Genomic DNA, 15646 nt, shown 5'->3' on the forward strand with positions numbered 1-15646 from the left:
CTCTGCTCTGTACACCTCGTACACGCGCGGCTCGGCTGTGCACACTCGTACACGTGCGGCTATGCTCCGTACACCTCGTACATGCACAGCTATGCTCCGTACAGCTAGTACACGTGCGGCTCCGCGCTGTACACCTAGTACAAGCGCGGATCTGCTCCGCACACTCGTACACTCACTGCTCTGCTCTGTACACCTCGTACACATGCGGCTCCGCTCCGCACACCTTGTACATGCGCGGCTCTGCTCCGTACACCTAGTACACATGTGGCTCCGCTCCGTACACGCGTTGCTTCGCTCCGTACATCTCGTACACACGCGGCTCCGCTCCAGCTCTGCACACTCGTACACATGCTGCTCTGCTCTGTACACCTCGTACATGGGTGGCTCTGCTCCGCACACATCGTACACACGCGACGCTGCTCTGTACGCCTTGTACATGTGCGGCTCAACTCCGTACAACTCGTAGAAGCGCGGCTCCGCTCTATACACCTCGTACACGCGCGGCTCTGCTCCGTACACCTCATAGACGCGCAATACCCCTCCGTACACCGCGTACACGTGTGGCTCTGCTCCGTACACCTCGTACACGCGTGACTCCGCTCCGCACACCTTGTACACTTGCGGATCTGCTCCGCACACCTCATACACGCGTGTCTCCGCTCTGCACACCTCGTACACGCACGGCTGTGCTCCACAACTCGTACACGCGCGGCTCCGCTCCGCACACCTCGTACATGCAAGGTTCCGCTCCGTACAGCTCGTACACGCGTGGCTCCGCTCCGTACAGCTCGTACATGCGCGGCTCCGCTCCGTACACCTTGTACACGTGCGGATCTGCTCCGCACACCTCATACACGCGTGTCTCCGCTCTGCACACCTCGTACACGCACGGCTGTGCTCCACAACTCGTACACGTGCGGCTCCGCTCCGCACACCTCGTACACGCGCGGCTCAGCTCCACACACCTCGTACACGCGTGTCTCCGCTCCACACACCTCGTACATGCGCGGCTCCGCTCTGCACATTTCGTACACGCGCGGCTCTGCTGCGCACACTTTGTACATGCGCGGATCCGCTCCACACACTCGTACACGCGCTGCCATGCTGTGTACACCTCATACACACACGGCTCCGCTCCACACACCTCGTACATGCGCGGCTCCGCTCCGCACACCTTGTACATGCGCGGCTCCGCTCCGCACACCTTGTACACGCGCAACTCCGCTTTGCACACCTCGTACACGCGTGACTCCGCACACTCGTACATGCGCAGCTCTGCTCCGCACATCTCGTACACGCACGGTTCCGCTCCATACACTTTGTACACGCGCAGCTCCGTTCTGCACATCGTACACGCACGGCTCCGCTCCGTACAGCTCGTACACGCGCGGCTCTGCTCCGTACAGCTCGTACACGCGCGGCTCCACTCCGTACACCTTGTACACACACGGATCCGCTCCAGCTCTGCACACTCGTACACATGCTGCTCTGCTCTGTACACCTCGTACATGGGTGGCTCTGCTCCGCACACATCGTACACACACGACGCTGCTCCGTACGCCTTGTACATGTGCGGCTCAACTCCGTACAACTCGTAGAAGCGCGGCTCCGCTCTATACACCTCGTACACGTGCGGCTCTGCTCCGTACACCTCATAGACGCGCAATACCCCTCCGTACACCGCGTACACGTGTGGCTCTGCTCCGTACACCTCGTACACGCGTGACTCCGCTCCGCACACCTTGTACACTTGCAGATCTGCTCCGCACACCTCATACACGCGTGTCTCCGCTCTGCACACCTCGTACATGCAAGGTTCCGCTCCGTACAGCTCGTACACGCGTGGCTCCGCTCTGTACAGCTCGTACATGCGCGGCTCCGCTCCGTACACCTTGTACACGTGCGGATCTGCTCCGCACACCTCATACACGCGTGTCTCCGCTCTGCACACCTCGTACACGCACGGCTGTGCTCCACAACTCGTACACGTGCGGCTCCGCTCCGCACACCTCGTACACGCGCGGCTCAGCTCCACACACCTCGTACATGCGTGTCTCCGCTCCACACACCTCGTACATGCGCGGCTCCGCTCTGCACATTTCGTACACGTGCGGCTCTGCTGCGCACACTCGTACATGCGCGGATCCGCTCCACACACTCGTACACGCGCTGCCATGCTGTGTACACCTCATACACACACGGCTCCGCTCCACACACCTCGTACATGCGCGGCTCCGCTCCGCACACCTTGTACAAGCGCAACTCCGCTTTGCACACCTCGTACACGCGTGACTCCGCACACTCGTACATGCGCAGCTCTGCTCCGCACATCTCGTACACGCACGGTTCCGCTCCATACACTTTGTACACGCGCAGCTCCGTTCTGCACATCGTACACGCACGGCTCCGCTCCGTACAGCTCGTACACGCGCGGCTCCGCTCCGTACAGCTCGTACACGCGCGGCTCCACTCCGTACACCTTGTACACACACGGATCCGCTCCACACACCTCATACACGCGTGTCTCCGCTCTATACACCTCGTACACGCGCGGCTCCACTCCGTACACCTTCTACACGAGCGGCTAAGCTCCGCACACTCGTACACTTGCGGCTCTGCTCCGCACACCTCGTACACGCGTGGGTCCGCTCCGCACACCTCGTACACGCATGTCTGCGCTCTGCACACCTCGTACACGCATGTCTGCGCTCTGCACACCTCGTACATGCACGGCTCCGCTCTGTACAGCTCGTACACATGCGGCTCCGCTCCGTACAGCTCGTACACGCGCGGCTCCGCTCCGTACAGCTCGCACACGCGCGGCTCCGCTCCGTACACTTTGTACACTCTCGGATCCGCTCCGCACACCCCGTACACGCGCGGCTCCGCTCCATACACTTTGTACACGCGCAGCTCTGCTCTGCACACCTCGTACATGCACGGCTCCGCTCCATACAACTCATACACGCGCGGCTCCGCTCCATACACTTTGTACACGCGCGGATCCGCTCCGCACACCTCGTACACGATTGGCTCCGCTCCACACACTCGTACATGTGCGGCTCTGCTCTGCACACCTCGTACACGCGCGACTCCGCTCCGCACACTTCGTACACGCGCGGCTGTACTCCACACACCTCGTACACGCGTGTCTCCTCTCCACACCTCGTACTTGTGCGGCTCTGCTCCACATACCCCGTACACGCACGGCTCCGCTCTGCACACCTCGTACACGCTAAGCTCCGCTCCGTACACCCTGTAAATGCGTGGATCCGCTCCGCACACTCGTACACGCGCTGCTCTGCTCCGTACACCTCGTACACGTGCGGCCTGCTCCGTACAGCTCGTACACGCGCGGCTTTTCTCTGTACACTTTGTACACGGGCGGATCCGCTCCGCACACCTCGTACACATGCGGCTCCGCTCCATACAACTCATACACGATTGGCTCTGCTCCGTACACCTTGTACACGCATGGTTCCGCTCCATACACTTTCTACACGTGCAGCTCCGCTCTGCACACCTCGTACATGCACGGCTCCGCTCTGTACAGCTCATACACGCGCGGCTCCGCTCTGTACACTTTGTACACGTGTGGATCCGCCCCACTCCGCACACCTTGTACACGATTGGCTCCGCTCCGCACACTCATACATGTGCGGCTCTGCTCCGCACACCTTGTACACGCGCGGCTCCGCTCCGCACACCTCTTACACGCGCGGCTCTGCTCTACACACCTCGTACACGCGCGGCTCTGCTCCACACACCTCGTACACGTACGGCTCTGCTCTGCACACCTTGTACACACCTGTCTCCACTCCATACACCTCGTACACGCGCGGCTCCGCTCCACACACCTCGTACACGCGCAGCTCCACTCCGCACACCTCCTACACGCGCGGCTCCGCTCCACACACCTCGTACACGCGCGGCTCCGCTCCATACACTTTGTACACGCGCGGATCCGCTCCGCACACCTCGTACACGATTGGCTCCGCTCCACACACTCGTACATGTGCGGCTCTGCTCTGCACACCTCGTACACGCGCGACTCCGCTCCGCACACTTCGTACACGCGCGGCTGTACTCCACACACCTCGTACACGCGTGTCTCCTCTCCACACCTCGTACTTGTGCGGCTCTGCTCCACATACCCCGTACACGCACGGCTCCGCTCTGCACACCTCGTACACGCTAAGCTCCGCTCCGTACACCCTGTAAATGCGTGGATCCGCTCCGCACACTCGTACACGCGCTGCTCTGCTCCGTACACCTCGTACACGTGCGGCCTGCTCCGTACAGCTCGTACACGCGCGGCTTTTCTCTGTACACTTTGTACACGGGCGGATCCGCTCCGCACACCTCGTACACATGCGGCTCCGCTCCATACAACTCATACACGATTGGCTCTGCTCCGTACACCTTGTACACGCATGGTTCCGCTCCATACACTTTCTACACGTGCAGCTCCGCTCTGCACACCTCGTACATGCACGGCTCCGCTCTGTACAGCTCATACACGCGCGGCTCCGCTCTGTACACTTTGTACACGTGTGGATCCGCCCCACTCCGCACACCTTGTACACGATTGGCTCCGCTCCGCACACTCGTACATGTGCGGCTCTGCTCCGCACACCTTGTACACGCGCGGCTCCGCTCCGCACACCTCTTACACGCGCGGCTCTGCTCCACACACCTCGTACACGTACGGCTCTGCTCTGCACACCTTGTACACACCTGTCTCCACTCCATACACCTCGTACACGCGCGGCTCCGCTCCACACACCTCGTACACGCGCAGCTCCACTCCGCACACCTTGTACACGCGTGTCTCCGCTCCACACACCTCGTACACGCGCGGCTCCGCTCTGCACACCTCATACATGCTCGGCTCCGCACACTCTTACACGCGCGGCTCCGCTCCGCACACTCGTACACGCGCTGCTCTGCTCCGTACACCTCGTACACGTGCGGCCCGCTCCGTACAGCTCATACACGCGCGGCTTTTCTCTGTACACTTTGAACACGCGCGGATCCGCTCCGCACACTCGTAAATGCGCAGCTCTGCTCCATACACCTCGTACACGCGCGGCTCCATTTCGCACACATCATACACGCTCGGCTCCGCTCCGTACAACTCGTACACGCGCGTCTCCATTCCGTAAAACTCGTACACGCGCGGCCCCTCTCCGCACACCTCGTACACGCGCGGCTCTGCTCCGTACACGTCGTACACACGCGGCTCCGCTCCGTACACCTCGTACTTGCGCAGTTTCGCTCCGTACACCTCGTACTTGCGCGGCCTCGCTCCGTACACATTGTACACGTGCGGCTCCACTCCGCTCCACACACCTCGGACACGTGCGGCTCCGCTCCGTACACCTCGTACATTCGCGGCTCTGCTCTGCACACCTCGTACACATGCGTCTCCGCTCCTTACACGTCGTACATGCGCTGCTCTGCACACCTCGTAAACGCGCGACTCTGCTCCGCACACCTCGTACACGCGCGTCTCCGCTCCTTACACGTCGTACATGCGCTGCTCTGCTCTGCACACCTCGTACACGCGCGGCTCCGCTCCGCACACCTCGTACACGCTCGACTCCACTCCGCACACCTCATACAAGCGCGGCTTTGCTCTGTACACCTCGTACACCCGCGGCTCCGCTCCGCACACCTAGTACACGCGCGGCTCCGCTCCGCACACCTCGTACACGCTCGGCTCCGCTCCGCACACCTAGTACACGCGCGGCTCCGCTCCGCACACCTCGTACACGCGGGGCTCTGCTCCACACACCTCGTACACGCGCGGCTCCGCTCCGCACACCTCGTACACGCGCGGCTCCGCTCCGCACACCTAGTACACGCGCGGCTCCGCTCCGCACACCTCGTACACGCGGGGCTCTGCTCTGCACACCTCGTACACCCGCGGCTCCGCTCCGCACACCTAGTACACGCGCGGCTCTGCTCCGTACACCTCCTACACGCGCGGCTCCGCTCCACACACCTCGTACATGCGCGGCTCCGCTCCACACACCTCGTACACGCGCGGCTCCGCTTCATACACCTCGTACATTGTTGAGTTGATCAAAAATGTTGTGACGTTTGGTGTTTTCACGTCAGTTTTGCCCAGCTTCACCAAAATGGGCAGAGTTGGGGCAGGATGGAAGTGTGGCACCACAGCTTGTCTAATTCATAGCGAACTGTGGCTTCCCTTACACCAGAAATCTTACTCCAGTCCTTGACTGGAGTAAGATTTGTGGCAAGGTGCACACACCACTTGTCAGAAGTGCATAATTCATGCTCCACTTAATGAATCTGGACCGTCTGACTCCAGCACGCTCCCTCATCAAGAGCAGCTTGAATATGGCCAGTCTTAATGAATCCGTGTCCTAAGTGCTTTATTAGTTAAAGAATAACCGTTGTTTTAATTTTTGTTTTGTAAATTAATATTACACATGATAATAAGTAATTTTATAATCTTATCAGAGAAGTCTTCTTTTTCCTGCTGGATTGATCTTTCAGTCTCAATTCGCGGTAACATCTGTAAAATCTGTATTCAGTGAAGACAAACTTTCCTATTAGTGAGATAGATGACAGTTAGTGCTATTAATACTCTTTAAAGAAGGAAGGGGGAGGAGCTAGCGGAAGGGGGAGGAGCTAGCGGAAGGCACAGACCTTCTGCTGCAAGTTCTCCTGAAACCACAGTTACTTCTCCATGGAAGATTGCAGCTGGTGTTTATACATAGAATCCTAGAACATTAGAATTGGAGGAACCTCCAGGGTCCTAGTGTCCAACCCCTGCTCAATGCAGGATTCACTAAACCATCTCAGACAAATGTCTGTCCAGCCTCTGTTTGAAGACTTCCATTGAAGGAGAATTCACCACCTCTCGTGGCAGCCTGTTCCATTGAAAAACGCACCAAATCTGCAGCGTGTGCACACAGCCTTGTTGTTCTTTTGGTCACAGGCAGGTCTTTGCACAGTCCTGAATGATAAGTACAGCACATACACGCTAAGGCTATGTGCCCACGTAGCAGATTTACATGCATTTTTTCTGCCAGAGAGAAGTGTTTTTTCAGCATTTTTTCAGCGTTTTTTCAAGCACTTTTCCAAGTGATTTTGAGCATCACCTGGAAAGTGCTTGACAAGTTGGTCACACAATATAAATCCATGGAACCGGCAACCGGCATGGATTTATATTGTGTGACCAACTTAGATGCTTTAAATGCTGCATCTATAGTAAAAAAAAAAAGAAGTTAAAAATAAATAAACCCTGTATACTCACCTCTCCAGTCTCCTCCCGGCGGCGTTCTCTCTCTTCAGCGTCCCGCGGTATACTGGCAGGACCTGCGGTGACGTCATTTAGTCAGCTGATGGTCACGCGACCATCACCTGACCTCTGACATCAGCGGTCGCGTGACCATCAGCTGACTAGATGACGTCACCGCAGGTCCTGCCAGTACACCGCTGGACGCCGAGGAGAGAGGATCGCCGCCGGGAGCAGACCGGAGAGGTGAGTATACAGGGTTTTTATTTTTAACTTATTTATTTCTTTTTTTCACCGCTTGGTAGCCGGGATGAAGAGGAGTTGTAGTCTCTTCTTCATCCTGGGTACCACACGCACCCCGATTACGCTGCAAATTCTCGGCCATTGAATTTAATTGAAACGCAGCAAATCCACATATACCTGCGGGTTTGCTGCCTTTCAATGGCCGTGTAATCGCGGTAGAAATGGTCATGCTGCGTTTTGCAACGCAATGCGAATTTGGCGCGCTAATTAGCGCATCATGTGCACAGCACATCCCAATTCACATTGCTTTGCATGGCAGACGGTTTTACATGGGCACATAGCCTAAGAGCGGGGAGCGGCTCTAGTGTCACCTGCTGGGATGGCACAATCACTGTCAGCAGGATACAGGGGACATTATCAGAAAGGAGGAGATGACGTCTCTGCCCTCTCGCCTATCAGAGAATAGATGGCTGTATACGGGGGGCCTTATCCTCCTCTATTACACAGCACTCAGCTCCTAAAGGGAATGATTTGACCATAATACAATATATTTGAGTGGGGCCAGTGCTCCAGGTTTACCTTCATAATGTTGAATGGAGATTGATCAGTTCCAGTGTGTCTGAACAGGGTCCGAGCCCACATCTCCTGAGCTCAGGCTTTACACTGAGCATCACTGTCACGGAGGTCAGATTAGAAGGGCATGGAGCACGATGTGGATGGTTGCCTCCGTATCCGCCATTACCTGGACTGCTAGCTTTCCCTGGACACTCTGGATCAGCTCCTCCGTCTTGTCGAGACCTCTAAGGGCCTGTTCACACAAGCAGATAAAATATCATTCAGAGTTTCATCCAGAAAAGTGGGAGAATTCTTTTCTCACTTGTCATCCATGTGCAGTCCAGATCTAATCTGGCTTTTTAACCATTTACAGTTTCCAGGGCTACAGGATTGCAATGTATCTGTAAAAAGCAGATTTTTTTCTGTACCCATAGACTTGAATGGGTGAATCTTGTCTGACGGATGAAACGAGGACATGCTGCCATTTTCTTTCTTTATTTTTTGCTCACACACAGATTCGATCAGTGACAAAAAAGAAAAATGACTCCTCTGCACTTTCCCATTGAATCCCATTGGTCTGAGTGCCGTCCATTTGTTCCACAGACAACTTTCCTACTGAAAATACATTCGTGTGAACGAGTCCTAAGAAAGACATTGGAATTGGTTATTAGATGTTGACTGAAGTTTGGCTCTGAAAATGCAGGGCTCTTAAAGACGTTCTCTAATACTTTAATGCAGATGATTTATGCATAAAATAGGTGGTCTATATCAGATCGTTGTAGGTCCGACTCTTGGCTCCCCACCAATAAGCTGTTTATAGCTCTGGCAACGGCCGGATGTAACTTGTGAACAGAGCGCACCCCAGTGGCCACTGCCTGGTGCTGCAGATCACCTCCGGTACTCCTCAATAGCTGGTCTGCACCCGGCAGCGGCCGCAGTGTACGGAGCGGTTTTGTTCCACTTTGAACATTGCCTGCATCTTGCCAGAGGTGATGACAGCTGATCATCGGGGGGCCGATGGTTGGACCCCCACCTATCTTATATTAATGACCTATCCAGTGGAGTATAAAAGTGTTTGATAAATCTTGTTTCCATCCCATTGTCTTATACAGCATGTATCTGTGTTCTTTCTGTAACCAGATGGGCCTGACCTCTGATGGTTCTTCTAGGCTTCTATTACAGCTCTTACAGCCCCAGCATGCATCATTTGTGCTGGAGAGGAATATGAAGACGCAGGAGCAAATAGAAGAACAATTAGGAAAGCTTGGATTATTAGAAGAGCAAAAAATGCTCATAGTGGAGGTGAGCCGATTATTTTTTTTTATTTTTATTTTTTAACTTTTTTTTATATTTTTTTATTTTTAGGACATTTGTTTCCTCTCTTCAGAAAATAACAGTAGATAAGATTGATTAAAGCTTCTGGAAAGGTGTTCAATAACGTCTGATCAGGTGGCTGGTTTGTAATGGTTGTCCCATCTTACCAATCCCTCTCTTCTACCATGAATGGGACATTGTGGGATGAATATATATATATGTATATGTGTATGTGTGAAAAGTTGTTTGCCCCTTCCTGATTTCTCATTCTTTTGCATGTTTGTCATACTTAAATATTTCAGATCTCAAAACAAATTTTAATATTAGACAAAGATAACACAAGTAACCACAAAATGCAGTTTTTAAATGAAGATCCTAATTATTAAGGGAAAAAGAAATCCAAACCTACAGGGCCCTGTGTGAAAAAGTGATTGCCCTCTAAACCTAATAACTGGTTGAAGCACCCTCAGCAACAACAACTACAATCAAGTGTTTGGGATAATTGGCAATGAGTCTTTTACAACACTCTGGAGGAATTTTTGCCCACTCATCTTTGCAAAATTGTTGTAATTTAGCCACATTGGAGGGTTTCCAAGCATGAACCGCTTTCTTAAGGTCAGGACTTTGACTAAGCCACTGCAAAGTCTTAATTTTGTTTTCCTTAAGCCATTCAGAGGTGGACTTAATAGTGTGTTTTGGATCATTGTCCTGCAGCATAACCCAAGTGCACTTCAGCTTGAGGTCATGAACAGATGGCCGGACATTCTCTTTCAGGATTTTTTGGTTAACCAGCAGAATTCATGGTTCCATTTACCACAGCAAGTCTTCCAGGTCCTGAAGCAGCATAACAGTCCCAGACCATCAAGCTACCGCCACCATATTTTACTGTTGGTATGATGTTCCTTTTTTGAAATGCAGTGTTACTTCTACGCCAGATGTAATGGGACATACGCCTTCCAAAAAGTTCAACTTTTGTCTTGTCAGTCCACAGAGTATTCTCCCAAAAGTCTTGGCGATCATCAAGATGTTTTCTGCCAAAACTGAGATGAGCCTTTGTTCTTATTGCTCAGCAGTGGTTTTCGTCTTGGAACTCTGCTATACGTGTCATTTTTGCCCAGTCTCTTTCTTATGGTGTAGTCATGAACACTGTCCTTAACTGAGGCAAGTGAGACCTGCAGTTCTCTGGATGTTGTTGTGGGGTCTTTTGTGACCTCTTGGATGAGTCGTTGCTGCGCTCTTGGGGTAATTTTGATCAGCCGGCCACACCTAGGAAAGTTCACCATTGTTCCATATTTTCGCCTATTGTGGATAATGACTCCCACTGTGGTTCGCTGGAGTCCCAAATCTTTAGAAATGGCTTTAGAACTTTTTCCAGACTGATAGATCTCAATTACTTTGTTTCTCATTTGGTCCTGAATTTCTTTGGATCGCAGCATGATGTCTAGCTTTAGAGGATCTTTTGTTCTACTTCACTTTGTCAGGCATGTCCTATTTAAGTGATTTCTTGATTGAGAACACGTGTGGGAGTAAACAGGGCTGTGTGGGGCTACGGAAATTGAACTCAGCTTCCCAAAGATGTGACAAATTACAGTTAATTTATGTTTTAAGGAGGGAGGTGCATCACTTTTTCACACAGGGCCCTGTAGGTTTGGATTTCCTTTTCCCTTAATCATAAAAACCTTCCTTTTAAAAACTGCATTTTCTGTATACTTGTGCTATCTTTGTCTAATAGGAGTCTGCTGCTGACATTGGTATTGGGGTAATGTCCCCCAATTCTGTTAATATCCTCCATCCTGGTATGTATGGTCCCTCCTTCCTGGTTATATGTGGCTCCCATCCCATCTTGGTATACGTGGCCCTCATCCCCATCCTGGAATGCATGGCACCCCTTGATCCCCCATCCTGGTATTCATGGCACCCCTTTGATCTACCATCCTGGTATGCATGGCACCCCCTGATCCCCATCCTAGTTTTCATGGCACCCCTTGATCCCCCATCCTGCTATGCATGGCACCCCTTGATCCCCCATCCTGTTATGCATGGCATCCCTTGATCACCCATCCTGGTATGCATGACACCCCTTGATCCCCCATTCTGGTATGTATGGCACCCCTTGATCACATATCCTGGATATATACAGTAACAGACCAAAAGTTTGGACACACCTTCTCATTTAAAGATTTTTCTGTATTTTCAATGACTATGAAAATTGTACATTCACACTGAAGGCATCAAAACTATGAATTAACACATGTGGAATTATATACTTAACAAAAAGTGTGAAACAACTGAAAATATGTCTTATATTCTAGGTTATTCAAAGTAGCCACTTTTTGCTTTGATGACTGCTTTGCACACTCTTGGCATTCTCTTGATGAGCTTCAAGAGGTAGTCACCGGAAATGGTTTTCACTTCAGGTTTAATAAGTGAGATTTCTTGCCTTATTAATGGGGTTGGGACCATCAGTTTTGTTGTGCAGAAGTCTGGTGGATACACAGCTGATAGTCCTACTGAATAGAATTTGTACTATGGCAAGAAAAAAAGCAGAAAAACACGTCCCCAATATGAGACACCCATTCAGGGCCGATGTAAGGGCAGGCAGACTAGGCATCTGCCTGGGGCCTCCAGCCCGTGGCGTGCCGCTATAGGGCCCGTGAGTTCGTTCCCCCGCATTGGGCATTGAACTGTATCGGTAGCGGGGGAATGACTGTGCCTGCAGAGTGGAGCTGCTGAGACGCTCTGCAGAGCATGGAGCAGCTGGAGAACGAGGAGAGGTGAGTATTGTATGTATTTGTTTTTTATACGTGGTGACCATAATACTGCAGAACTGGGGGGCTGCATTATACTGTATGGAGTGGCTGAATTATACTCTATGGTTGGGGCCGAATTATACATTACGAGGACTATGGGTTTCATTATATTATATGTACTATATGTTTGGCTGCATTATACTATAGGGAGGCTGCATTATACTCTATTAAGGACTGAGGAGAATGCATTATACTATATGAAGGACTATGGGGAGTGCATTATACACTATGAAGAACTATGGAGAGTGCATTATACTATAGGGAGGGCTATGGGGAGTGCATTATACTATAGGGAGGGCTATAGGGAGTGCATTATACTATATGGAGGGCTATAGGGATTGCATTATACTATATGGAGGACTATGAGGTGCATTCCATTATATGGAGGACTATGGGAAGTATATTATACTATATGGAGGGCTATGGGGAGTGTATTATACTATATGGAGGACTATGAGGTGCATTCCATTATATGGAGGACTATGGGGAGTATATTATACTATATGGAGGGCTATGGGGAGTGTATTATACTATATGGAGGACTATGAGGTGCATTATACTATATGGAGGGCTATGGGGAGTGTATTATACTATATGGAGGACTATGAGGTGCATTATACTATATGGAGGGCTATGGGGAGTGTATTATACTATATGGAGGACTATGAGGTGCATTATACTATATGGGGGGCTATGGGGAGTGTATTATACTATATGGAGGGCTATGGGGAGTGTATTATACTATATGGAGGGCTATGGGGAGTGCATTATACTATATGGAGGACTATGAGGTGCATTCCATTATATGGAGGACTATGGGGAGTAAATTATACTATATGGAGGACAATGAGGTGCATTATACTATATGGAGGGCTATGGGGAGTGTATTATACTATATGGAGGGCTATGGGGAGTGTATTATACTATATGGAGGGCTATGGGAAGTGTATTATACTATATGGAGGACTATGGGGAATGTAGTATACTATATTGAGGAATATGGGCCACATTATACAATATGGAGGGCTGTGGGGCACATTATACTATATTGAGGACTATTGGGAGTGCATTATACTATATGGAGGACTATGGGGAGTATATTATACTATATGGAGGACTATGGGGAGTGCATTATACTATTTAGAGGGCTATAGGGAGTGTATTATACTATATGGAGGACTATGAAGTGCATTATACTATATGGAGGGCTATGAGGAGTGCATTATACTATATGGAGGGCTATGGGGAGTGTATTATACTATATGGCGGACTATGAGGTTCATTATACTATATGGAGGACTATGAGGTGCATTATACTATGTGGAGGGCTACGGGGAGTGTATTATACTATTTGGAGGAATATCGGTCACATTATACAATATGGAGCTCTGTGGGGAACATTATACTATATTGAAGACTTTGGGGGAGTGCATTATACTATAGGGAGTGTATTATACTATATGGAGGGCTATGGGGCAGTATATTATACTATATAGAGGGCTATGGGGCAGTGTATTATACTATATGGAGGGCTATGGGGCAGTGTATTATACTATATGGAGGGCTATGGGGCAGTGTATTATACTATATGGAGGGCTATGGGGCAGTGTATTATGCTATATGGAGGGCTATGGGGCAGTGTATTATACTATATGGAGGGCTATGGGGAGTGTACTATACTATATGGAGGACTATGAGGTGCATTATACTATATAGAGAGCTATGGGGAATGTATTTACTATATTGAGGAATATGGGCCACATTATACAATATGGAGGGCTGTGGGGCACATTATACAATATGAAAGACTATGGGGAGTGCATTATACTATATGAAGGACTATGTGGAGTATATTATACTATATGGAGGGCTATGAGGTGCATTATACTATATGGAGGACTATGAGGTGCATTATACTATATAGAGAGCTATGGGGAGTGTATTATACTATTTGGAGGAATATGGGCCACATTATACAATATGGAGGGCTGTGGGGCACATTATACAATATGGAGGACTATGGGGAGTATATTATACTATATAGAGGGTTATGGGGAGTGCATTATACTATATGGAGGGCTATCGGGAGTGTATTATACTATATGGAGGACTATGGGCCTCATTATACAATATGGGGGGTTGTGGTGCACATTATAAAATATGGAGGACTATGGCATGTATTATACTAAACAAGCAAAATGCTGCCTATTCATCGAGTAGTTGGATTGTTTATGCCAGAACAAAAATCCTTGTTCTCAGCAGCACATCGCCCGGTGTAACCTGCAGATGTGCTGCTGATAACATGATGCTGTATGGGGACAGATTGATCTATTAGTGATTGTTCTGTATCCATCATTCTTCCTCAGCTGGTGTAAAGAGGTCGGGAAACAAGCGTCGAACGGCTTCAGTATTGTGGATTGCGCTCGTTTAGCGGCCTGATCTCAGCGCATGTAAATACAAGCTAAATGTTTGTGTGGTGCTGTATGTCAGCATTTGGGACCCCACTTTAAACTTTTCCCCAGGGCCCCACTTTATCTAAAATCGACCCGGCACCCATTTAAATGGTTCCCGTCCGCTGCACAGACTGGGAGAGAGAGGGGAGACTATTTGTGGCTTATGTAGTGGCGCTCAGTTTTGTGGACATCGGAGGGAAAGTTTTCTTTTAATTTATGAAATTCAATTCATGTGATAAATGTAAAAAAATATTAGTAACAATTCAACTTTATTTTAATGCTTAGGTTATGGGTGAGGATCTTTTGGCAGAAAGAACAGAGGAAGGACAAACGGACACAAAAACCACTCAGACATTGGCCTCTTACATAATGCCGTCTGACGCCGAGTTCAGAGTCAAATGGTTTCAGAAAGCGAGCACTTTCCTAATGAGCAGCGAGTAAAGATGATCAGCTCTCCGCCATCACTGACTGTCTGCAGACTGGAGCTTGTCCATCTCTAATCATTCCTGCTCAATGGGGGCCACAATATTTTTACTTCACAGTAATCACTGACATCTTTTCGGAGTATATTGTATACATAGTGATCTCTATACGGCTGGAGCACTTACAGTAGCCAATCAGATGGCATGCAGGTAGCGTTGTGCGAGATCCAGTATGCCGTCCTGCTTCTATCATTAGAGGGTCCTGCTAGAGAACAGCGGCCACACTATTATACTGTGTCCAGAGTTACAGGAGTCGGTCAGATGTGGACTGCTACGTTCCAAAAAATGCTTAATGAGTTATTTTTTTTCAAACTGGATTGATATGCAAAATATTTTTAATAAAATCATTTTCGTATACTTGCAGGGTTTCTGTTTATTCAGTAATGTTGTAGCTGTTTTCTCTCATGCTGTGGATGATTGTAAATGAATACAGTTTCCTACATAATCATTGCAGCGGATCAGTTAAAAACGGGTGCCGTATGTGTTGTACCCAGGGCCGGCATCACCACCCGGGCAAGT

Source organism: Phyllobates terribilis, unplaced genomic scaffold (assembly GCF_046119375.1).
Source record: "Phyllobates terribilis strain yellow unplaced genomic scaffold, ASM4611937v1 Scaffold_201__1_contigs__length_3545014, whole genome shotgun sequence".
NCBI lineage: Eukaryota > Metazoa > Chordata > Amphibia > Anura > Dendrobatidae > Phyllobates > Phyllobates terribilis.